The following is a 23744-nucleotide window of genomic DNA, read 5'->3' on the forward strand; positions in this document are numbered from 1 at the left end:
GGAGAGGCAGGAAGGAAGCTAGAGAGAGAGGAAGAGAGAGAGAGAGAGAAACAGGTATGTGGTGGACCTTCAGATCGAACCAAGAGACACTGCACAGCTGATTCTCCTTAGAACTACAGATTCCAGGTGGTTGTGAGTTTGTGTTGTTGAATTTAGGCTAGCTCTTTAGGCTATCTGAGCTGGAGGCAAGGTTTTGTTCCAGTTGGGCTGTTCTGGGTGGCTGAGGAAGCAGAGTTTGTTCGGGATACCTGGGGCCTTTTTACCCTAGAGATTTAGATTCTAATCATCTGGGAAGTGGGTCATATATTTCCCTTTCTCTATCCCCTTTCTCATTGTCCCTAGCTCTATTAACTTCACCTGTGTTGTAGATTTGTTTCCATTAATAAAACATGATTTGTTTGTGGAAAAGAGTCTGTTAATTTCCTTTCTTATCAGTCTTAGTGAAAAAACTAAAAAAAGGCAGTTTGGAAGGGAGGAAACTCTGGACCTAGAGGTCTCTCATTATTTTCTGAACCCCAATATTATGGCGAGCCACCCAATTAACTCTCCCCATATTAAATTTGTCCCAGACAAAAGAAAGAAAGACAATTCATAAGACATGTACATTGATTTTAAAACAGTAGCATCATTAAGGTCCTCTCTATATTCTCTTTCCTCTGTGTAATGGCTTTGTCAGTCCATCTATTGTTGTATGAGTCTTGCTTCCTTCATTCTGTATCACTTGATACAAGTTTTCCAGTATTTCTTTGAATTCTTTAAAAATATCAATTCAATTTAAGAAGCATTTATTAAGCAGCTACTGTATGCTCTATGGATAAAAAGACAAAAAACAATAGCCACTGCCCTCAAGAAGCTTACAATCTACTAGAAGGAAATAGCAAGCGTCTAAGTAAGTAAAATCATATGAACAAAATAAATGGAAAAAGTTTTTAGGGTATGGTGTAATGGATAGATAGCTGGCTTCCAAATCAGGAAGACCCTGGATCAAATCCCATTTCAGATGTATAATGGCTGTGTGACCCTGAGCAAGTTATCTAACCTTTCAATGCTCTAAGCAACTCTAGGTTCAGACATGCATTGAAAGAGTTTCCTCATATGAAAGATCTCTATACCAATGAAGTCACAAATTCAGTTCCTATCTCTAACTGATATTTAGAAGGCGCAAACTTAAAACCTACCTCTCCTACTTAATAATTGTTTAGGTTTTCACATGGTTGGTCAGCTTGGTAGTGCAGTAGATAGAGCACTGGCCTTGGAAATCAAGAAGATTCATCTTCATGAATTCAAATCAGGCCTCAAACACTTACTAGCTATGTGACCCTGAGCAAGTCACTTAACCCTGTTTGCCTCAGTTTCCTCATCTGTAAATCGAGCTGGAGAAGGAAATGGCAAACCACTCCAGTTTCTTTGTCAAGAAAACCCCAAATGGGATCACAAAGAATCAGAATCCACTGAAACAACTGAACAACAATCTTTAATGATTGAACGAGATGATTTCCAAGTCTTTTCCAACTCTATGTCAATGTTCTTATAACTATATCTTGTTCAACTATTGCTCAATCATTGGACACCAAATTTGTGTCCAGTTTTTTAAAATTACATAGCACGATGATAGGGATATGTTTGAAATCTTCTTAATATTGAATCTTCGGGGCAGCTAGGTGGCACAGTGGATAGAGCACCAGCCCTGGAATCAGGAGTACCTGAGTTCAAATCCGGCCTCAGATACTTAACACTTACTAGCTGTGTGACCTTGGGCAGTCACTTAAAACCAATTGCCTCACTAAAAAATAAAAAAATTTAAAAAAATTAAAAAAAAAATATTGAATCTGAGGAGTGATTCCCACGTGGAAGGACCTGGGACTGCTTCTGAAATAATAATGTACACTGAAGGTACCATGATTCCTGATTTGGAGCATGAACTGACATTCTATGACTGGTTCCAGTCAACTAGCCACATGATGAAAAAGACAGATTGACACTGTGGTAAAAAATATGAAAGTTTTTTAACAGTCGGTTAGGATAACTGAAAGACGCCAGTTTTTCTTTAAGGACCACCCTTTCTGGGAGGAGACCAATGGCATGAGCTACGCACGCCAGTGCGCCTGCTGCGCATGTCAGACTGCCTGCTATGCACTCGACTTCCGGGGTGCGAGCTGAAAAGGCAAGGAGAGAACGGAAGTGGGGCTTTTTCCTGCTCCGCTGGTCTCCTGGCTGCGCTGCACAGACAGATGCGGACTGGAGTTTGACTCGGCCTGGTTCTCGGTTAACAGCACGCGCTTGACTCGGTCTCTCTCCCCAAAAGTGGCCTTGAGTTTAGGTGAGTTTTATACAGAATATAGACTAAGCCTAGACTTAAGACGATTTGTATTGTATTTCTACTTTCCTATCCTTCTAATCAACATCACCTTGTGACTACCATACAATAAAGGCTCTATCTAGAAAACCAGAAGCTTCTTCCATTTACTAGTCTGGGAGATAAATTAAGGGAAAGGTTAAGTAGGGGAGATTTATGATCTAATATCCAATTTTAATCTCACAACTATTGATTGACTATGTGTAGAGCCAGAACTGGTGATTTGCTCATATCCAACTGGAAAGCATTCAAAAGGCACTAAATGGCCAAAGTGAGACTGGTGTTCATTACTGCCCTGATGTGTTCAAGTGAGAAGGTAAGGACTAATTCCTAGGCAGAGAGAGAGGCCCCAGGCCTCTCAATTAGCCAGTAGGAACATGACCCTGATGTTGTTTCTTCTTGTTTTATGTCTGAAGGTGAAGATGGTTATCATGTTGTGAGCTTTGTAATACAGAAGAGTGAACCACCAGAAAGCCAGGAGCTAAAGTCCATAACAGGATTTGCTGGAATCCAGATGGTGAGGAGCAAAGTCCTGATTAACTTGACTGGCCCAGTCTAACAGTAGCAGAGATGCAGACTCATCCACCTCTCAATGATGCCTCATTTGGAAGTGAACCTGGTGGGCAAATGCTATGTAGAAACTACACTGTCTGAGCCCACTCTTTCTAGGGAGTTAGGTGGTACAGGGGTGATGGTGCTCCCAGGTGTTGGGGAGAAATATTATACTTCTATTCTTTTTTTTTTCCTGGGCAATGAGGGTTAGGTGACTTGTCCAGGGTCACACAGCTAGTAAGTGTCAAGTGTCTGAGGCTGGATTTGAACTCAGGTCCCCCTGAATCCAGGGCCTGAATTTTATCCACTGAGCCACCTAGATGCCCCCAAGATTGAAGTGCTTGCAAAGGAACCACTGAACTAAAGCTGGCCCTATACTTCTATTCTTTATATATTATTTACTTATAAATAGCTCATTGGTGTTAATTGGAATTGGAGCATTAATCATTGGCAGCAAACAGTCAAGAGAGGGCCCTAGAATGAGGGTTCAAACCGATAGTATTAAACAAGAGACACCTTAGACCTCTGAGAGGTTCTCTAGGGCAGTGGTGTCAAACTCATGTAGAAATGGGAATACTAACTCATTCATAAGGATCCCTGCAACCACATACTGACTTAATTTTAAAATACAATGTTATACTTTTTTGGTATTTTTACTTGTTAAGTATTTCACAATTATATTTTTTCAATCTTAATAGTACTTTATTTTTTTCCAGTTACATGTAAAGATAGTTTTTAACATTGATTTTTTAAAACAAAATTTGTTTTTAAATTTTTGACATTTGTTTTTTTTTTTTTTTTGGCAGGGCAATGGGGGTTAAGTGACTTGCCCAGGATCCCACAGCTAGTAAGTGTCAAGTGTCTAAGGCCGGATTTGAACTCAGGTCCTCCTGAATCCAAGGCTGGTGCTTTATCCACTGCGCCACCTAGCCGCCCCCGACATTTGTTTTTATAAAATTTTGAGTTCCAAATTTTTCTCCCTTCCTCTCTTCCTTCTCCACTTCCCAAGACAGGAACCAATTTGATACAGGTTTTATTTGTACAATCATGTTAAACATATTTCCATATAAGTCATGCTGTGAAAGAAGAATCAGAACAAAAGGGAAAAACCTCAAGAAAGAAAAAAAAAGTGAAAGTAGCATGTTTTGATACACCTTCAGATTCCACAGTTCTTTTTCTGGATGTATAGAGCATTTTCCATCATGAGTCTTTTGGAATTGTTTTTGGATTATTGTATTGCTTAGAAGAGCTAAGTCTATCACAATTGATTATCATACAATTTTGCGATTCCTGTATACAATGTCCTCCTGGTTCTGCTCACTTCACTCAAAATCAGTTTGTGGGGGTGGCTAGGTGGCTCAGTGGATAGAGCACCGGCCCTAGATTCAGGAGGACCTGAGTTCAAATCCAGCCTCAGACACTTGACACTTACTAGCTGTGTGACCCTGGGCAAGTCACTTAACCCCCATTGCCCAGCCAAAAAACAAAAATCAGTTTGTGTAAGTCTTTCCAGGTATTTTCTGAAATCCACCCTCTCATCATTTCTTATAACACAATAGTATTCCATTACGTTCATATACCACACCTTGTTCAGCCATTCCCCAATTGATGGGCATCCCCTCAATTTCCAATTCTTTGCCACCACCAAAAGAGCTGCTATAATTGTTTATACACATGGGTCCTTTTCCTTTTTTTATGATCTCTTTGTGATATGAACCTAGTAGTGGTATTGCTGGGTCAAAGGGTATGCACAATTTTATAGCCCTTTGGGCATAGTTCCAAACTGCTCTCTAGAATCACAGTGACATTTTAATCTGGGTCAGGACTTCCTGGGGAGTATAGGGAGTGTTGTGAGCCAAATACAGCCTGCCGGATTGGCCTTGTGTTTGATACCTCTTCTTTGTAACCCTGAGTGGGAAGAAGTAGCCATCCTCAATCTGAAAAGGTGAATTCAGGGTATCTCTATAGTATCATAGATTTGGAATGGCAAGGATGCTCAGCATCACCTAAAACTACGCCATCATTTTACAGATGAGGACACTGAGACTGAGCAGTTAAGTCACTTGCTCAAGGTCTTGTAAGTAGTAAGTGACTGAGCTGGGATTCAAACTCAGGTCTTCCTGACATCAAATCCAGCATTCTCTCCACTAGACCATATTGCCTCCTCTTTTTTCTAGCCAATAACCTCCATAGGTTATTTATAATCCCAGTAATTGACCTATTGGGTCAAAGGGTACACATATTTTTATAACTCTTACTGTATAATCCTGCATTGCCTTCCCCAAAAGCTGGATGATTCACAACTTCACCACCAGCAGTGCTATAGAGGGGAGGACTGTATTCCCAGGGCAATGTGCAAATGATCCCCAAGCAACTGGACAATTAGTAACCATCCCTTCCTCTGCACCCTGCAGGAAAGCTCTTTTTCAAAAGAAGTTAGGATACACCCTGTGTCATTTAATGCACAAAATGCCTGGGCACACGACACTAGAACAGATAACAGGATTTTTTCTTCTAGGAATGAAAAGGGCAAATGGATATTAAGTTGAATCTTAATGCAGGTGTCCTGAGGAGTTGTGCTATTAAACATGACCAAGAAGAAGCAACTGAAAAAATTTTTTTTCTAAGAGGTTTGCAGTAGAAAAAAAATGGCTGTGTTACCAGGAACTCAACTGGACTGAAAGCTGCTCAGTGATCAGTCTGATGGTGAAGAAACAACAGCTCTTAAGTCTCCTTGTTACAAACCTCTTGGAAAGAACTAGTTATGGCTTCAGCAGGCTGATAGATTAGGTGAAGCATACAGTGGCTGGCCTGCCAGTGAGGAATGGAGCACACCTTATCCACTATGGCCAGTGTTGGCTTATTTTTTTCCCTAATGGTTGGGAGTGGGAGAAAAGTCCAAAGGAGTCATTTGGAAGTGACAATGATGTTTTTAAAAGGATTTCTGAAACCAATCTGACAGCCAGTAGAAGAAAAGGTGTAGGGTATCAGTCATATTGGGGTATTGCTTTGGGGCACAGATACACAAGAATATATAGAGGATTGGGGGCAGCTAGGTGGTGCAGTGGATAAAGCATTGGTCCTGGATTCAGGAGGACCTGAGTTCAAATCTGGCCTCTGACACTTGACACTTACTAGCTGTGTGACCCTGGGCAAGTCATTTAACCCCCATTGCCCCCCCCAAAAAAAAGAATATATAGGGGATTAAAGAAAATCCCAGAAAAGATGAGACCTGAGATGCATTAGTACCCCATACTAAGAAAAGTTTGAATATTACAATCTTTTTCAAGACCTCTTCCCTTTTCCTGCTAAGAACATATTTTCTCTAGTTTCAATCTACTGCCCTAGAAGAATTTCATTCTGAGGGTTAATAAAAACCCTAATTTCCAAATGACTTTATAGTTTGGGATATACCTATATTTTCCCAAATACTAGACCTTCTAAAGCTAGAAATTTTAAAATCTCAAAACTCATAACATTATGAGATTCTTTAACTGATGACTAGGTTCTTGAAGATGGTGATAGTAAAATTTTGCTCTTTTCCATACAAAATATTTATAAAAACTAAAGGTCTTGAGAAGTAAGGGGGATGGGCAGACTAGGTCTCAGAAATGCAAAGGGAGTGGTGGGCAGGAAGAGGCACTTTGGTCTGGAAAGTTATTGGATTGGTGAATGGGGTCATAAGGGAGTGGATTGACACACCTCATCCAGGAACAATGAACAATGGCACTAGAGGGGTTGGGGAGGAAAGGTGTGGTTGGTAAGGCTGTGAAGGAGATAGTTGGAGAGTAGGAATTGAAGTGAAAACATGGTAACTGGAGTTTTCTTGAAATAACTGTCTAACACTGGTAAAGACAGTCACTGATCAAAATAAAAGGGGACCCCAGGAAGAAAGTTTCTCTGGGACAACAAGACAGAAGGTCAAAGAATAGGGAGTACATCATGATAAGCTCAAAAATGATATGTTACCTAAATATAAATGGTCACACCATTAAAAAAAAAACAGAATAAAACAAGATCAAATACCTTTCACAACTATGGCTAGGAGAGAATTCTTAACCAAAAAAGGGTTACAGAAATGATAAAAGCCAAATTTCACTGCAGAAAATTAAAAAGCTTCTGCATGATTAAAATTGATGAAGACAAAATAAAAAGAGAGATTGTGACAAACAGTGCAGTAGGGGAAATATTTGCCTCAAACATCGCAGATAAGCATCTAATATCCCAAGTATTTGGGAAATTGACATAAGAATACATAAGAAGAGTCATTTACCTAATGAGTAAGTGGTCAAATGATGTGAAAAGATTTGAAAATGATAAACGAATGGATGAAAACATGTTCCAATTGATATCCAGTAAGAAATGCAAATTAAGGGGCAGCTAGATGGCGCAGTGGAGAGAGCACCAGCCCTGGATTCAGGAGGACCTGAGTTCAAGTCCAGCCTCAGACACTTAACACTTACTAGCTGTGTGACTCTGGGCAAGTCACTTAACCCCAATTGCCTCACAAAAAAAAAAAAGAAATGCAAATTAAAATAACTAATTTCACTTAATGCAAATTGACAAGAGTTCACAAAAGATAGGAATAGTCAATGGTGGGTTTTTTGGTTTCTTTTTCATAAAAGCATTTTATTGTTTTCCAGTTACATGTAGAGATAGTTTTCAACATTTGTTTTTATAAGATTTCTACTTTCAAATTTTTCTCCCTCCCTCCCCCCTCCCCAAGACAGCAAGTAATCTCATATAGGTTATATATGTAAGATCACATTAAACATATTTCTGCAATAGTCATGCTGTGAAAGAAGAATCAGAGAAAAAAGGAAAAACCTCAAAAAAGAAAAACAACAGCACCAAAAACAAAAGAAATAGTATGGTTTGATCTGTATCCACATTCCACAGTTCTTTTTTTTTTTCTTTCTGGATTTAGAGAGCATTTTCCATCATGAGTCCTTTGGAACTATCTTGGACCATTGTACTGCTGAGAAGAATCAAATCTATCACAGTTGAGCAATACATAATGTTGATACTGTGTACAATGTTCTCCTGGTTCTGTTCATCTCACTCAGCATCAGTCTACTTAAGTCTTTCCAGGTTTTTTTTGAAATCTGCCTGCTCATCATTTCTTACAGCACAATAGTATTCCATTACATTCATATAACACAGTTTGTTTAGCCATTCCCCAATTGATGGGCAACCCCTCAATTTCCAATTCCTTGCCACCACAAAAAGAGCAGCCATAAATATTTTTGTACATGTGGGTCCTTTTCCCTTTTTTATGATTTCTTTGGGAAAAAGACCCAACAGTGGTATTGCTGGATCAAAGGGTATGCATAGCTTTATAGCTCTTTGGGCACAATTCCAAATTGCTCTCCAGAATGGTTGGATCAGTTCACAGCTCCACCAACAATGCATTAGTGTTCCAATTTTTCCACAGCTTTCTCCTTCATGAGAAGGAAATAAAAGAGCCTTTGTCACATCCCTGCTGAGTTCCTGAGAATTATTGAGAAGAGGATTGTGTTTCCCCTCACAGTCATATTAGCTAATCTGATAGGTGTCAGGTGGTACCTCCGAGTTGTTTTAATTTGCATTTCTCTAATTAATAGTGATTTAGAGCATTTTTTCATATGGGAATAGATAGCTTTGATTTCTTCATCAGAAAACTGCCTGCTCATATCCTTTGACCATTTCTCAATTGGGGAATGACTTGAATTCTTATAAATTTTATTTAGTTACCGATATATTTTAGAAATGAGGCCTTTACCAGAAGTACTGGCTATAAAAATTGCTTCCCAGCTTTCTGTCTCCCTTCTAATTTTGGATGCATTGCTTCTGTTTGTACAAAACTTTTTAATGTAATGTAATCAAAATCATCCATTTTGCATTTCATAATATTCTAGATCTCTTATTTGGTCATAAACTGCTCTCCTTTCCAAAGATCTGAGAGGTAAATTATTCCTTCCTCTCCTAATTTACCTATGATATCACCTTTTATGTCTAAATCATGTACCCTTTTTGACCTTATTTTAGTATAAGGTGTAAGATGTTGGTCTATGCCTAGTTTCTGCCATACTATCTTCCAGTTTTCCCAGCAGTTTTTGTCAAATACTGAGTTCCTATCCCAGAAGCTGGGATTACTATACAGTAGATTACTATAGTCATTTACTACTGTGTCTCATGTGCCTAACCTATTCCATTGATCATTCACTCTATTTCTTAGCCAGTACCAAAGAGTTTTGATGACTGCCGCTTTATAGTAAAGCTTCAGATTTGGTACAGCTAGCCCACCTTCCTGTGCATTTTTTTCATTAGTTCCCTAGATATTCTAGACCTTTTTTTTTTTTCCAGATGAATTTTGTTATTATTTTTTCTAGCTCTATAAAATAATTTTTAGGTAGTCTGAAGGAATAGCCAAAGTTAGCAGAACTGGGGAAAGGCAAGCACTCTCATGAACTATTGGTAGAGCTGAAAAGAGATCACTATTTAAATTTAGAACTACAAGAGAAAAAAAAATTTAACTGTCCACACTTTGATACAGCAATTCTGCTACTAGGCATATACCTCCAAAGAAATCAAAGACAGAAACCAAGGTCCACTAAATACCAATATATTCATAGCAGGACTTTTTATGGTAGGAAAGAACTGAAAAATGAAGTAGGTGCTGATCGATTGGTGAATATCTGAAAAAAACCTGTGGCATATGTCCACAATGAAATATTATTATGCAGTATGAAATTATGAATATGAGAATTTCAGAGAAACTAGAAGATTTGTATGAACAAATACAGGGCCACATAAGCAGAACTATACACAATAACTAAAACAATGTAAATGTAAAAATAACTGAAAAGAAGTTGAACTCTGAGTGATAGGCCAGGGAAGGTCCTTAAAGAAGAAATAATGAAACATGACTCCTCTCTTACATGAGGGAAATTAGAACCACCAGGGCAGAATTTTGTATTTATTGCCAGAAAAGGGCTTTGTATCAAATGTTTTTCCTTAATTGCTTTTCTTTGTTATAAACCTCTTTGTCATACACCTCTGAGTGGAAGCCTCTGAAAATTTGAGAGGAGATGACAAATCTAGATTTAAGATCCACAGAAAAATATCCATTTATCATGATGGGTTTTTTTTTAGTGAGGCAATTGGGGTTAAGTGACTTGCCCAAGGTCACACAGCTAGTAAGTGTTAAGTGTCTGAGTCTGGATTTGAACTCAGGTCCTCCTGACTCCAGGGCCGGTGCTCTATCCACTGTGCCACCTAGCTGCCCCTTATCATGATGTCTTGAGAAGCCCAAAAGGTAGCTACAACTAGAGGAGTAAAAGCTTGTGAAATAGAGAATATTCTAAGGCAAAGTTTGTGCACCAAAACAGTTCCTTCTCTCTGTCTCCTTTATTCATTGGTTTTCTATGGTTTAATGGACAGAGCAATGGACTTGGAGTGAGAAAGGCTTGGGATCAACTCCTACCAAAGCCACTTACTAGCTTTGTGACCCTGGGCAAATCACTCAACTTTTTTCAGAGGCAGTTCCTCATCTATAAAATGGTGGGGGAGGGGGGGGCGGTAAAGCTAGATGACCTATAAATAGATGATCCTTCTTTTTTCTCCTTCCCAAGTAAGGGTATTCCCTAACACTCTGTCCTGGGCCCTCTTCTGATATTTTCAAGATTATCTGTCAATATATGTGGTCTTGAAAGTTATCTCTTCTTCCTTTGTTAAGTCATCAAGTTCACCAGTTGCAGATTGTGGAGATCCAGCCAGGCTGTATTTCCTGGCTATCTGATTATAGTTAATAGCTTCTTATTCCCTCTATTCTTCCATCCTCCCATCACCTCCCCCCACAACAGATGAAGTCTCCTTATACTCTCCACCTTAGCAATCTCAGGCACTCCTGTGGTTTCAATTATCACCTCTGTGCAGATAACTGCTACATTTATATATCCAGAGCCATCTTCCCCCTAAGTTCAGTCCCACATTTACAATTACCCGATAGACTCATCTTCCTGGATGTGCTGTTATCTCCTCAAACTCAACATGTCCAAAACAGAACTTATCATGTTGCCCTCAAACTTTGCCCCTCCTCCTAATTTCCTGGGTTTTTTTCTGATGATGAAAAGTACTCAAGCTGAAAACCTCAGAGTTATCTGTCATTGTCCCTTCTCCTTCCCTTCCTGTAGCCAATCAATTGCCATATCCTGTTCATTCTGCTTCCATCTCTCAAATCTGTCACCTTTCCTCCTCTCCTATAGCCACTCACCTAAGTCTCTCAACAGGACGTCTGACATCTGACTGGTGTCGTTACTCCTTTCCAGAGCTGCCAAAATCAACTTCCAATATACAAGTCCAACAATACCATTCCCCTACTTAAATGTCTTCAATATCTCCCTACTGTCTCTATGACAAATTCCTTAGGCAGGCATTTAGTACCCTCCAGGATGTAGTTCCAGCCTATCTTGCCAACCTTTTTCATTCATTCATATATTCTACATTTTGGTTAAGTCATCCTGCTAACTTTTCTGCAATCTAGTTCTGCAATCTGCTGCTCCCATTTATCCCCACAGGCTAGTGGCAACCTCTAATAGACTCCTTATCTCTTGAGGTCTTTTTCATCCATCAAGGTCAAGTTTTGGTATAACTTACTCTATGATCTTCTGGTGAAAAATGGTATCTTATTCCTCAAGTTTTCCTTAAGCCCTTTGTTTGCAACACTCATTTGTCCTTGAGGGAAGGTAGATGGCATGGTGTTTAGAGCACTGGGCCTGGCATCAGAAAGACCAGAGCTCAGATCCCATGTTTTGCAGGAGGCCTTTCCCCTGCATCTCCTCCCTCAATTCTCTCCTGCTTTGAGATTACATTTCATTTACACTGGTTATCTCTCTCTCTCTCTCTCTCTCTCTATATATATATATATATATATCTTTCTATTTCTATCTCTCTCTCTCTATATATATATATATATATCTTTCTATTTCTATTTCTCTCTCTCTCTAAATATATATCTTTCTATTTCTATCTCTCTCTATCTCTACCCCTATCTATATCTATATCGCTACATCTAGATCTATATGTAGATCTGTCTCATCATCTACATCTATAAGTACATCTAGATTTAGTTCATCATCTAGATCATCTATATCTACATCTGCACATATATACATATCATAAACATAGCTATTAGAATGTGAGCTCCATGAGGGCAGGGATTGTGTTTTAGCTTTTCTTTGTATCCTAAGTGCATAGCATAGTGGCTGGCACACAGTAAGTATGTAATAAATGCTTGTTGTCTGTAGTGTCTATTATCCAGTTTCTTCATTTTTATTCAACTCTCTTGTTCCTCCTCCCTCTCATTTCCGTAGTCCTTATTTCACATTCATTCCTTACCTTAACTAAATACTCACCTCAACCCCAGCCTCTGAGAAATCTGATTAAATGGGGCACAGAAACAGTAAGTGGGAACAATGGATATGCCAAACTGAAGGTAATCGCGATTTCATCCAAGCTTGAGTATAACAGAAAACCCTTCCCACCATTTCTTTTTCTCATTCCATCCCTTATGAGGACAAGAAAATATAGGCAGTATAGTCTCAGAACATGTCAGTGGGAGAAAGCTACTTTTCTAAGAATGCTGTGAGCTGAAGATGCATGGAAGGAAGGCATAAAAGAAGGGGACCATGGAAGGAAAAGAAAGGAAAGGAAGGAAGAAGTTAAAATGGCAATTGAAAGCCCACTTGGGGTCATGAAGATAAACAGGAAATCAATGAACCTTCTTTATTTACCAGGTACCAATAATGGCAGCCACATGTGGATGCCTAATGGTCCGAGAAGAGATAATATATCCCAGGATCATAGGTTTCTTGGAGATTTAAAGCTGGTAGAGACCTTAGAAATTATCCAGTTCAGCCCCCTCATCTAAAAGTAAAGGATGGGGGCAGCTAGGTGGCACAGTGGATAAAGCACTGGCCCTGGATTCAGGAGGACCTGAGTTCAAATCCGGCCTCAGACACTTGACACTTACTAGCTGTGTGACCTTGGGCAAGTCACTTAACCCTCATTGCCCTGCCCCCCCCCCCAAAAAAGTAAAGGATGCCTATGCTACCTTCATTGGTTTACAGTCCATATTTCCAGCTCCTCCCAGAAAACAAAATCCCACAATACCACATACTCCACCTGGAGAGAGCTTTTCCCAAGACTTCTCCTATTGGAGCTGTGAATGTTTATAGAGTTTTGAAACCCAGTCCTGGGGGAAGGAAGGAGGAAGTAAAAAAGGGGAATGAATGTACTCACTAAGAATGAAGTTCCATTGATTAACTGTTCAGTTCAGTATAAATAATAATAGCTAGCAATTATATAGCATGTTATAGTTTCTGAAATGCTTTACATATATTATTGCATACTATGCCCAAAGGGCTATAAAACTGTATTCTCTTTTATCCAGAAATACCATTACTAGGTCTATATCCCAAAGAGATCAAAGAAGAAGTTAAAGGACCCATATTTACAAAATTATTTATTGTGGCTCTTTTTGTGGTGGCAAAGAATTGAAAAGATGTTCATCAATTGGGGAATGGCTGGACAAGTTGTGAAATAGGATTGTGGTGGAATAATACTGTGCAAAATGAATTGAGGGGGGTAGTTTCAGAAAAACCTAGGAAGACTTATATGAACTGATGCAAAGGTGAAATGAACAGAACCAGGAGAACATTATACACAGTGACAACAATATTGTAATGATGATCAACTATGAAAGATGTAGCTACTCTAATTAATACAATGATCTAAGACAATTCCAAAGGACTCATAATGAAAAATGCTATCTACATCCAGAGAGAGAACTAATAAACTCTGAGTACAGAGATAAGCATACTTTTTTCATTTACTTTATTTTTCTTGGTTTTGTTTTTTTTTGCAACATGGCTAACATGGAAATATATTTTGCATGGCTTCACAGTATAATTGGTATCATATTGCTTATCTTCTCAATGGGTGGGGCAGGGACTAGAGGAAGAGATTTTTGGAACTCAAAATTTTAGAAAATGAACATTAAAATAAAATTTGAAAACCCACAAATTGTATCCCCACAACCCTGGGAGGTAGGTGTTGTTATTATTATCCCCATTTTATAGACAAAGAAACTGAGGTTACGTGACTTTTCCAAGGTCACACAGTTAGTAAGCATCCAAAGCCACATTTGAACCCAGGTCTTCCTGATTTTGAGGCCATTCACTCTATTCACTAAGCTACCTATCTGCCTCTGAATAAAAATGTTTCTTTTATATGAATAAATGTTTTTCTTTTTCTATGCCATTGGGAGCCTTGGTTTGCTAGAAGATGACTCAACTAAGTATACTAGAAATAAGCTAACAAGACAAGTTTTCCCAAAGTTTTAAAATCTGGGTTAAAGCAAAATGAACCAAAGGATTAAGTACTGAAGACATCCATTATAGAGAGAGAAATCGGATTGGGCTGATAGAGGCTAGGATCCAAGACCGGGCTCACACAGGTTTCTAGAAGGCAAATCTAATGATTTGGCATACTTAGCAGTAATATCCTGTAAATTGTAAATCAATTCTAGTCAATTGATTGTAATCTCAGGAGAAAACAGGAGGTAGTAGCAATTCTAAATACATTCTTCATGATACTTATTACTATTTACTGCTATAACTTAGCTCCAAGTATATCTCTCTTCTTTTCTATATAGCTAGCTAATTTCCCTGTTGTTTTTTTTTCAATTTTGACAAAAAATTAGAGATTTTGCCATAGAAAGGGAAGCAAAATAAAATTCCTTCTACTTTCAAATTGGGAGGAAATTTCCAAGAAAAATATTTCAGATTTTGAGGCTTTTATTGGAGGGTGTATAGGAGTAAAGTCTGTCTAATTATCTAGAAATGATAATGACTAAGGAGAAGCAGCTTGTTGTGGTAGATAGAGGACTGGCCTGCAAACCAGGAAGATTTGGCTTCAGATCCTGCCTTGGACATATGCTGGGTGACCTTGAATAAGTAATTGAACTTCTCAGTGCTCTAGGCAAGTCCTCTAATTGCTGAGCAGGTGCTACTCTACATTGGTGGAAGAAGTCCCTATACTGATGAAATCCCATGTCCAGACTCTCATCCCATCCCTTTAAAGAGTGGTAGCATTGCATTGAAGGGAAAGCAGAGTATTTGTGGACTGCCTTAAGGTTGTCTCTTGGATTTTTCTCTCCTACCCAAGCTTCTACAGTTTCTAGGCTGAGAAAGGTAAAGGTGAGGTTGAACAGGCAAGGGAAATGCCATGACACTTCAACTCTACTTCTTCTCTAACTTGTCTTTGACCTTGGCTGTATTTCCTGTTGTCATATTTCTTCAGAGCCAGGATTAAAGCTCCATAGCAGTGAACTTTTCCCTCACCCCATCCCTGAAATCCATTTTCTCCTAACTTTTTCCTCCTCAGTTCAAGAAACAATTCAGTGATCATTCTTTAAGTCCCTGTCATATGCCCAGCATTCTATTCTGGGAATAGAGATGAAACCAGACACATTCCTTGTCCTCAAAGGGTTTATAACCTTCTGAAGGCATAGAGAACATACATTATGATGAAATCGCGATTACCTTCAGTTTGTTTGGCATATCCATTGTTCCCATTTACCATCTCTGTGCCCCATTTAATCAGATTTCTCAGAAGTTGGTTTTGAGGTGAGTTTTTAGTTAAGGTAAGGAATGAATGTGAAATAAGGACTATGGAAATGAAAGGGAGGAGGAACAAGAGAGTTGAATAAAAATGAAGAAACTGGATAATAGACACTACAGACAACAAGCATTTATTACATACTTACTGTGTGCCAGCCACTATGCTATGCACTTAGGATACAAAGAAAAGCAAAAACACAATCCCTGCCCTCATGGAGCTCACATTCTAATAGCTATGTTTATGATATGTATATATGTGCAGATGTAGATATAGATACACTTGTAGATATAGGCATAGGTATAGATGTAGATATAGACATAGATAGAGATGATATAGATATCAGTGTAGATATGGCTGTAGCTGTAGATATTGATGTAGATGTAGAGATGGAGATGATATATTCAGTGTAAATTTTCTTTTTTTTTTTTTTTTTAGTGAGGCAATTGGGGTTAAGTGACTTGCCCAGGGTCACACAGCTAGTAAGTGTTAAGTGTCTGAGGCCGGATTTGAACTCAGGTACTCCTGACTCCAGGGACGGTGCTCCATCCACTGCGCCACCTAGCTGGCCCCTTCAGTGTAAATTAAATGTAATCTCAAAGCAGGAGAGCATTGAGGGTGGGGAGGACATGCAAGAGAAAGGCCTCCTACAAAACATGGGATGGGAGCAGAGTCTTGGAGGAGGCCAGGGAAGCCGGGAGGCAGAGGTGAGGAGATGCAGCATTGAAGGCATGGGAAAACAACAACATCAAGGCCAGTATCACTGGATCCTAGAGTTTATGGAGGGGGGTAAAGTGAAAGAAGACTAGAAAGGTGGGAAGAGGCTAAGTTGTGAAAGGCTTAAAAAAGCCAAACAGAGGATCTCATATTTGATCCTGGAGGTAACAGGGAGCAAATGGAGTTTACTGAGCAAGGAAATGATATGATTAGAACTCTGCTTTATGGAGCAGCTAGGTATCGCAGTGGATAGAGCACCGGCCCTGGATTCAGAAGGACCTGAGTTCAAATCTGACCTCAGACACTTAACACACTTACTAGCTGTGTGACCCTGGGCAATTCACTTAACCCCAATTGCCTCACCCCCCCCAAAAAAAAAGAACTCTGCTTTATGAAAATCAATAGAAGCTAAGTGGAGGATGGATTGGATTGGGGAGGGATGAGGTAAGAATGCTATAGCGTTTCCATTGATTGAGAGCTAATAACATTGGAAAATTTGATTTAAGATCATATATCTAAAGCTTCAAGGAGCTTCAGAGGAAATCTAGTGTAGCCCCTTCATTTTACATATAAGCAAACTGAGGCCCAAGAGGATTTATTGATTCCTTCAAAGTCATATAGGTAGTGTCAACTCCTCTAACATTTTTTAGTGCTTAAATCCAGCTGGGAGAGGAGGGATTTGCAAAAACAAACAAATAAGCCCCCCAAAATGTGAGAAAGCTATTAATTTAGGGAAGTAAAAATAAGAATTAACTTGGTGAATTTTAGACTAATGCTTCTAAAGAAAATCATAATCATAAGAAACAGAAGAATTCCAATCCCCTGAAAATGGGAATCTAGAATCTATTAAAACAATAATGCTAGGGGCAGCTAGGTGGCGCAGTGGATAGAGCACTGGCCCTGGAGTCAGGAGTACCTGAGTTCAAATCCAGCCTCAGACAATACTTACTAGCTGTGTGACCCTGGGCAAGTCACTTAACCCCAATTGCCTCACCAAAAAAATTTTTTTTTAATGTAAAATAAAAACCAATAATGCTGAAAGGTATCTAAAGTGACCAAGGAGAGAAAATCAATTACAAATCTGCAAACTGCTTCATTAAGGATTGCCAATAAGGGGGCGGCTAGGTGGCGCAGTGGATAAAGCACCAGCCCTGGATTCAGGAGTACCTGAGTTCAAATCCAGCCTCAGACACTTAACACTTACTAGCTGTGTGACCCTGGGCAAGTCACTTAACCCCAATTGCCTCACTAAAAAAAAAAAAAAAAAAAGAAGTGTTCTCACTGGACTAAACAATGGCCTAGAATAATAATAGCCCTTAGAACTTATATAGTATTTTAAAGTTTGCAAAGCACTTTACAAATATCTCATTTTATCTTCACAACAAACCTGGGACATAGGTGCTGTTATGATCATCATCATTATTATCCCCATTTTATAGATGAGAAATCTTGCCCTGGGTCACATAGCTAGCCAGGATCTGAGGCCATATTTGAACTCAGGCTGAATTGATCTCTATACAATTGCCCTAGGGAGGACCTGTAAGTATAAAAATATTTATAACAGCTCTTTTGTGGTGGCAAAAAATTGGTAATTGAGGGGATTCCCATCAGTTGGGGAATGGCTGAACAAGTTGTGGTATATGATTGCAATTGAATACTATTGTACTCTAAGAAATGACAAACGGGATGCTTTCAGAAAAACTTGGGAAGACTGATATGAATTGTTGTAGAGTGAAGTGAGCAGAGCCAGGAGAACATTGTACACAGTAACAGCGATATTGTAATGATGATCAACTATGAATGATTTAGCTAATCTCAGCAATACAATGATCCAAGATAACTAAGAAAGACTTATGATGAAAAATGCTATCTACCCCAGAGAAAGAATGAAATAAGTCTGAATATAGATTGAAACTTTTTTTTTTTTTTTTAGTGAGGCAATTGGGGTTAAGTGATTTGCCCAGAGTCACACACCTAGTAAGTGTTAAGTGTCTGAGTTCGGATTTGAACTCGGGTACTCCTGACTCCAGGGCCAGTGCTCTGTCCACTGCGCCACCTAGCTGCCCCTGAAGCATACTTTTTAAACTTTATTTTGTGGCTAGAGAGAACAGTTTCTGATAGCTAGTGCTTTCTGTAGAGAGTTAGGAGACTTAGATTCACTGCCTTGATCTTTTTCTGTTTGTCATTTTGTAATTCTTAGAAGAATGACACCTTTATTATAGTGATTAATAAAAACACTTCGTGACAAATATGATAATAAAAATATCACAATAAAACCATTATTTTACTTATCTCAGATGACAGTTTATATCCTTATGTTTAAATTGTCATTTGTAAAATAAAAACAGTAATATTATGACCTTTATGTGGAAAATTCACCTACTAACAGTGGGGTAAATACCAATAAGGTGACTTTTGAGTAGTGGTAAAGAAGGGGATAAAGCCATCCTCATTCTCATGAGACCAAGAGCAGCATACTTTATGTTTATGACAGACTAGACGGACTTGGGAATGAAGCCTGTCATCTTGAAAGATAAGATAATAAAGCTGGGGGCAGCTAGGTGGCACAGTGAATAAAGCACCAGCTCTGGATTCAGGAGGACCTTAATTCAAATCTGGCCTCAGACACTTGACACTTACTAGTTGTGTGACCCTGGGCAAGTCACTTAACCCTCATTGCCCCACCAAAAAAAAGAGAAAAAGATAATAAAGCCCACTGGCCTATGGAGTGGGGAGCTATGTACAGTCTTAGGTTCACTAGCAGAGCGATCTTAGCAACAGAAAACTATAGAAACAGGGTAGCTGTAACCAGATTTTGTGTTGTTTTTTCTTTCTAAGAAAAGGAAAACAAAAATGAGTGCTTCCATTTTTTTTTTTTTTTTTTTGGTGAGGCGATTGGGGTTAAGTGACTTGCCCAGGGTCACACAGCTAGTAAGTGTTAAGTGTCTGAGGTCGGATTGGAACTCAGGTACTCCTGACTCCAGGACTGGTGCTCTATCCACTGCGCCACCTAGCTGCCCCTACTGCTAGTTCTTAAACAACAACTTTGCAAAGAATCATGAGATATTAATGTTTACCTTGTCCTAAGAACTCAGAAAGAAGCAACCTAGTGACCTCAAGTTGAACTATCTAGAAAGAATTATTTAGAATGCCTAGAAGATGGAAATGATGGATTGACTAATGTAGACCAACATGCTGGGAGGTGTTTTCCATCCTGGAGTATTTCAAGTTGAAAACAATCAATGAAGACAAAGAATAGTTTAGACTGATATAATCAGTAATAATCTAATTTTTAAAACACACTCACACATTAAGAACTCCTAAGAACGGCAATTTAGGAAGAACAAACAAGGACATCCTCTCCAAAAGTCCTATTCAGATGCTACCTTGGCTTTCATGAAATCATCAGCTTTTGAACCCTACATCCCAAAGTTCTGGCACCTCCTACCATCCTGGAAATGCTTGCAACTGACACAGAACGCTGCTATGAAAATCTGAACAGATAAACTTTTTTGTTTCTTTAGATTCTCAGGCTCTCTCTCCAACAAAAGAATTGAGTTGTTTGTTTTTGTTGTTGTTGTTGGGGTTTTTGCAGGGCAATGAGGGTTAAGTGACTTGCCCAGGGTCACACAGCCAGTAAGTGTCAAGTGTCTGAGGCCAGATTTGAACTCAGGTCCTCCTGAATCCAGGGCTGGTGCTTTATCCACTGTGCCACCGAGCTGCCCCCAACAGGCAATTCAGGTTGCACCAAATATTTCAAGTCACAGCACTGAGTGGACCCCAAATCTATCATGTGCAACACAGAAATCTAAGAGACTGAATATCAATGTGTTTTGAAATATCAAGTTGCTATCAACTGATTAAGTATATGCAGAGATGTCACTACCGTTTTAACAATTTTCTGCATTGCTGTTATGCTAGAGTCCAACAGGAGTTTGAACTGATGCTGGTTACAACTTGTCCAGAGCTGGGATACTTCCCTTCAGCCCTTTGCATTTGTGAGTCTCTGCTGAGTCCTGGCAAGGGTGGCTAGTGAAGGTGTCTCTGGGCAGGATCTACCGATGGCCAAATACACACTGAGGGAAAGCTTGGCCACCTGTTTTAGACCTCAAGTCAGCTGTGAAGCCAAAAAATTCATAGATAAGCTTTTACAACAAATATGGAGACTGCAAACACACACCCTTGCTTCCTGTTCAGGACACCATAAATGTCCACAACCACTTGTTCTGGACATTAAATCTCCACGAAATAGATGATTTCCACAAGATGGGGCTGAGCAGTCAGCATACAAGGCATAGAGGCAGCACCAGGGTGAGAGGATGATTTGGCCACTACATTTCACTCCTTACCGACTGTCTAACGGTAGGAGACAAAAGGGTCCAATCTCTTTTTTTTTTTTTAAAGTGAGGCAATTGGGGTTGACTTGCCCAGGGTCACACAGCTAGTAAGTGTCAAGTGTCTGAGGCCGGATTTGAACTCAGGTCCTCCTGACTCCAGGGCTGGTGCTCTATCCAGGTGCTCTATCCACTGTGCTACCTAGCTGCCTCAGTCCAATTTCTTTATTTTATTTCTTTCTTTTTTTTTTTTTGGTGAGGCAATTGGGGTTAAGTGACTTGCCCAGGGTCACACAGCTAGTAAGTGGCAAGTGTCTGAGGCCGGATTTGAACTCAGGTCCTCCTGAATCCAGGGCCGGTGCTTTATCCACAGTGCGACCTAGCTGCCCCAGTCCAATTTCTTTTTTCTTTTTTTTTTTTTTTGCGGGGCAATTGGGGTTAAGTGACTTGCCCAGGGTCACACAGCTAGTGTTAAGTGTCTGAGGCCAGGTTTGAACTCAGGTACTCCTGAATCCAGGGCCGGTGCTCTATCCACTGCACCATCTAGCTGCCCCCCCCCCCGTCCCAATTTCTTTATGGGAATGCATGCATGATCTTCAAGATCTTTCAGGCAAATCACCAGATACAGCTCCCCTGCACTGGCGATGATATGTTCTCCATATTTTTTCAATGATACACTATACCATAGGGTCAGACTTGGCCGGATGCTTCAGTACTTCCACTAGTTTGGGCAGGTCAGCTGGGTTCCTGGCTTTAACAGCTACTCACACCAAACTTTATCACCCTCGTGTTATGGGCATGATCAAAGGTAGTAATGGTATCCATCTTCACAAGGAATTGATGTGCACCAACCAGACCAACAATGTTATTACGAGGAACATCTTCAATGGGTTCAACATATTAGTACTGTCCTTTGAATTAGCTTCAAGTAGAGATCTTCCTTCTTCCCAGGAGTTTAATTGGGTCCCATGATTCTGACCTTTAGGCCGGTGGAAATAAGACCAAAAGATACACAGCCCACAGCATAGTATCTGTCTTTGTCTGAGGTTGGCACCATCTTAGAGATGTACATCATCAGGGGCCCTTTGGGGTCACAGCTTTCAATATCCAGAAGAGACTCATATAACAGCTCTTAGCAGTATTTCTGAGCAGTTAAAGGGGAAAGCAGGTGGATAGTTATCATTTAGAGAAGTGTATGTCCAGCAGGCAGCCAACATCTAATCATAGACTTCTTTGCCTTTATCTTCACTGTCCAATTTGATGTCAAGTTCTAAAAACATTTTTGCATCCTCCTCCTTCTTAAAGTTCCTACTTGCTTCAAATACCTTGAAGATTGGATCTAAGATGAGTTGGCAGAAACTGCTAGGCAACTTCTTTCCATCAGGGCTAGTAGCAGATTTACTAAATTTCCCATTTGCAGGATCAAAACACCCCATAGGTTTTTTGTCACATCCTCCGCTTTCTTGCCCTGTTAAGTTGGTCCCCTATGACTGCAAATTTTGCCACATACATCTCTGTAAACTGCTTCAAAGTAAAGGCCAAACTGTGAAACCCAGAGCCAAACCCAAAAGTACCAAGGACTGGGTTAATCATGATGTTTCCCATAAGGCCACTTGTGCCTTCTCCATAGGTGGAGATAATGACATTCACATTCTCTACAATTCTCTGAAATGCCTGATACAGTTCCTCTGGCTCCAGCTGCAGCTCAGATAGGGCCTGGTCCATCTCGTACATCATTAGGACAGGTTTGATTCAGCAATGGCCTGAAGTACAGTCTTAGTCTGAACACACACACACACACACACACACACACACACACACACACACACACACACACCAGATACACAGGCAACCACAACCAAGACATCACTGGAAACACTGAGCATCACTGTTACTTCTGATGAGGAGTCAATAAAGTTGATAAGAAAGCCAGAACCATCTTTGCTCTGCTTGAAGTTGAAACCATTTTCTGACAGCTCTAGAAGAGATAGCAGTTGATTTAATTGCAATACGCTGTTCCTGTTCATGTTTTTTCATGTCAATGAACCAGATCTCACCAGCACAGGCTGAAGCAATAATTCTGGCTCTGTAAACCAAGGAATGGGTCAAGGTTGATCTACCATGATCTGCATGAGCTATCACAGATGTGTTTCTGGTATTGGCCTTTTTTGTACATGATGGCCCAGATCTGGTCTACTGTGAAGTTCACCATAGTGGCATTTGTTGGTGGATTCTCTGGCTCACAATCTGACTAGGGGGAGTTGTGTTGAAAATGGTGGTAGGGGTGATGGAAGAGTGAAATTGTACACTTTTTCCAAGTTATTATTAACACATGCTTCTTCCTTTGAAAAGGTCTCATATTTGTAAGAATAATGTGCTCTAGTGATACAATATGGCTGAGTCATGCCAGACCATTGCTTCTAGAGAATTAAAGTTTAGAATTAAAGAGCAATAGGGAGGTACATGGTAGATGTGACTAGGCTCCAACCCAATACCCATATGAATCTGTTCAGGAGAAGCAGGGTAAGAGAGAGAGAGAGAGCCTACATTCTGATTCTGATCGGAAAAGCAAATGGGTTTCTCATATGTTTGAGATAGCTTGATGCAATGGAAAGAACACTTGATTTTGAGTCTGGGGACTTGAGGTTGAATTGTATCTCTGCTTCTTACTACCTGTGTGACCTTACACACGTCATTTCAAATGGGCCTACATTTCCTCACTTGTAAAATGAGGGAGTTGGACAGGGTAACTTCCCAAGGCCCTTCCATACTCTAAATGTGGTATCCTGCAATCTTATGACACTTAAAAGCTAATAACAAATGGACTACCGCTTCACCCTGTCAAGAGACTTAGAGGAAGATTCCCATCATGTCATGTGTGTATTATGTAGACAATTTTTAAGGGGATGGGGACAAGAGTCAAATAGTATCAGAAGACGTGGGTGGGATCTGTATTTTCAGAGAAAGCACACATGTGGATGAGATCCCAGATCTGTGAGAATAGTGAAGCAAGAAGGGACTTTAGAGATCATAGTATCTGGTCCTATTATCTTCCAAATGAAGAAACTACCCATGGTTAGACAGCTAGTCAATGTCAAGCCAGGACTAAAAGGGTCCAGTGTTCT

At 39.8% G+C, this 23744-nt stretch overlaps 1 pseudogene; it reads right to left on the reverse strand.

The window, feature by feature from the left end:
- Window positions 1-22831, reverse strand: part of LOC122747166 — a 38442-nt pseudogene extending 15611 nt beyond the window's left edge.
- Window positions 22832-23744: the final 913 nt, after the last annotated feature.

Source organism: Dromiciops gliroides, chromosome 3 (genome assembly GCF_019393635.1).
Source record: "Dromiciops gliroides isolate mDroGli1 chromosome 3, mDroGli1.pri, whole genome shotgun sequence".
In the NCBI taxonomy this organism is placed as follows: Eukaryota; Metazoa; Chordata; class Mammalia; order Microbiotheria; family Microbiotheriidae; genus Dromiciops; species Dromiciops gliroides.